A 3795-nucleotide genomic window follows, 5' to 3' on the forward strand; every position below is an offset into this window, starting at 1 on the left:
CTGTAAGCTAATCATTTGTTGAGGTCTATCTTGGCTTATTTCAATATCAAGTAACTAATGTATTTTGTTACTGTCTGTGAATGTAATGTATTGTCTTAATGCATGTTTAAATACTGTTATTATAGTAATAGTTTTGCTAATAATTGTAATATTGTTGACATGTATAAATGTTATAAGAATTGTTTTATTATTTTGTTTCTTATAAAATACAGTGTGATTGTAATTAGCTTGTTCTAATCTGATCTTAAGTAGTAGTTTGGTAATCTTCTTGTACCATTGTCTACCTGCTTGTTTCAATCCATATAATGCTTTATTTAAACATAATGCCTGTCCAGGTTTAATATCTGTAAGTAGCTTGTCTGGCAGTAGTTTCACATAAATGAGTTTGTCCTCATTTAGTTCTCTGTAAAGATATGTGGATTTTACATCTATCTGATGTATCTTGTAGTTCTTAGATACTGCCTAAGATAACAATAATTGTACTATTGATAGTTTTGTTACTAGGGCAAATAAGTTGTCAGAATAAAAGTCTATTCCATTCTTTTGAGCATATCCTTGTACTACAAATTGTGCTTTGTATTTGTCTATTTAGCTGTTAGCCAGTCTTTTGATTTTATAGACAAATTTCATTCCAATTATATTTGTATTTGTAGGGGGGATAGTATATATCCATGTATTTTGTTGTTAAAGTGACTGTATTTTGTCCTTCATAGCTTTGATCCACTGTTCTTTGTCTATACATGTTATAACATTGTAATACATTAATGGATTACTATGGATTTTGTTAAGGAATTTGTTAAATTCTGTTAGATACATAACTAGGTTTATATCATCTTTGTAATTTAAACCTATAATTTGTTTAACTGGTCTTTGCTCTTGTGTAGAGTATTATATAACAGGTTCTTTGTCTTTATTATTGTTATTAGGAAGAGTTTTATCATTGTTTAATGTATTATTGTTATAATTATTCTCCTCTTCAATTCTAGACATTGGTTTGTCTATGAATTGTACATTGTGTTTAACAGTAACTTTATTATCATAGCACACTAAGTGACCTTTACTGTTAGTGTCATAACCTAACCATTGTGCATATTAGCCTCTAGGTTGTAGTTTATGTGTTTGTTCGTTTTGTATGATACAATATGTGCTGAATTCTCATATATTATCTATTTGATAATGTTTGTTATACTGTTTGTAATATGGTGTTACAAAATTAATGGCAATTCTCAGCATTCTGTTATGAATAAATGTTTGATATTGTACTACATATACCCAGAATTTCATAGGTAACTTTGCTGATAACAGACATGTATGTATACTGTTAAAGATAGTCTTATACATACATTCTGCAACTCTGTTTTGCTGTAGAGTATCATGTACTGTTAATCTGTGTATTGTTCCTTGACTTTCAATATATGTAGTGAAGTCTTTACTTAGGAACACTGTATTGTTATCACTTTGAAGAGTTTTAACTCTTATACTATATTGTGTAAAGAGTCTTGTTGTATGCTTTACATATTCAGTGAAAGTATTGCTTTTATACTGTATAGGTAGCATAGTTACCTATTGTGTAGTATTGTCTACAATGGTGAAAAGATATTTGTACTTACTGTAAGCTTGTACTGGGGCAGGTCCCTAAATATTAATGTGGAGATAATCTCCATAATATTGTGCAAGAGGTGTAGTTTGTATTTTTGGTATTTCATTACATTGTATGTTTGCTTTGATACAATCTGTACACTGTGCATTTTTATTGTCTGTTATTCTTTGACTTATAATCTCAGGATACTCTTGTATGAGTTTGTGCAAGTAATTAAAATTAACATGACTCATTCATTAATGTAAATCAACAATAGTGATTGTGTTAATAGATTGTTTATTATGATGAGAAACTATCATATACAAGTTATTTTGTACATGTATTTCACCAATCTTTGTATGAGCAGGGGAATAAATAATACATTCATTGTTTGTTTTTGTTAAAACATATCCTGCTTTGTATAATAGTACTTTACTAACAAGTGTGAAGTTCAGATTGGGATGATAGTATACATTTTGTAGTGAAATCATGTTCACCTTAGTATACTCATTGTCTTTATCTTGTAGTTTTACATTAAATGTTATTACTCTACTTTTGCTAAGTGTAAATGATGATTTATTTACAATCATAACATTTATTAGGGTCAAGTTCCAGACATTTGTAAGACAGAACAAGTATGGAGTAGTGTGTATGTTTGTACTAGAGTCCAATATATTAACACAATGTATTAGTTCAGTATCATTACAATGTATTGTATTAATACATATGTTTGAATTGTACTTAAAGTCCTTAATGACTTCTTTTGTTTTGTCAAATGAGTTCATGAAGTTGTCTACTTGTATGACACTATCCTCTTGTACTTCAAATGCTGAGAATATGTTGGATTCAGCAGATAGAGTAGATTGAGCAGATAAAGCAGATTGAGTGGATTGAACAAGTAAGCTGCTAGAGTTTAATACTGAGGCTTCTACAATTACAGACTCTAGCATTAGTGTTTCATTAACATCTTTAATAAATACTGTTTTGTTATTGTTTCTAATAAATACTACTGTATTAAGTGCAGGTTAAGACAACATAGTAGTAGTAGTAGAAGTAGTAACTGTTTGCCTATACTTTTTCTTTCAAGCTTCTATTGTTTTGCTTGTTAGGAGATTTCAGTAGTCTTTTGACATATGCCTGTACTTATTACAATTGTAGCATTTAACTTTACTGTAAGACTTTGTTTTGCCTTTAGCTACACTTTTGCCTTTTGTTTGTAGGCTGTCTTGTTCAGTATCTTGTTTTGTTTGAGAGTACTGAGAATGATACTTAGTATATGTATTTTACAATTCATGTATTAACTTAGCTAATATTAGAATGTCTTTCTGAGCTACTGTAACTGTTAGTAGTTGATTATAATAGGTAATCTGCCTGTCTAGCATTGTTACTACCCATCTATGCTCACAAGGAGTAGTAAGGTTAATTACTGAAATGTATGTATTATTATTAAGAGCTTTATTATGTACAGACAACTGTCTGTAGATTTGTTCAATGTTGTCTAACATCTTATCAAACTGTAATACATACTCTTTAACTGTAAACAATGTAGATATGTCTACAGTATGTGTCATTGTTGTTTGAACATTGTATTGTTCAGAAAGTGCCTTCATAAGACTTCTAACACTTGTATGTGTTGTGAAGTTTGTATAAGTTGTATTAGTTATTGTTTTTATTATACAATGATACAAAATGTTGCCTGTATGTATGCTAGTATTATCAGAAGAAGGGGGATCATACTCTAGATAGTCTGAGAGTATTATAGTAGTGAGTGTACTGTGTATGTGTAAGTACTATATCTTGTATCCCTTTATACTAGCTAACTTTTCTGTTCCCTTAAAGAACTTTGTAACATTAGAGTCCTTCATTATAGTATTAACAAAGGTATGTGTTGTAGACAACATTGTAATAGGTTTAGAGGGAGGGGAAGGTCTAGGGCTTAGTGTGCTAGTAGGAGGCAAAAGTGTTCTGTAAAAGCAAGTACATGAGAGTAATTAATAGACACTAAGGCTTATAATCTTTTAACAAGCATAGTAGAAGTACTCTTAAACTCTCTCTATTTGAGACATTAAGCAAGTGTCTGCCTTATATACTATATAGTAAAGTCTGATAGTCTGAGACATTCTAAGTATAGTAACTCTACATAAGGCAATTAGGGATTTCCTAATCTAGAGCATAATCTAATACCTTCTTTTAATACTTACACTTACTAAAGTAGT

The sequence above is a fragment of the Fomitiporia mediterranea genome (assembly GCF_000271605.1).
Source record: "Fomitiporia mediterranea MF3/22 unplaced genomic scaffold FOMMEscaffold_17, whole genome shotgun sequence".
Classification (NCBI taxonomy): Eukaryota; Fungi; Basidiomycota; class Agaricomycetes; order Hymenochaetales; family Hymenochaetaceae; genus Fomitiporia; species Fomitiporia mediterranea.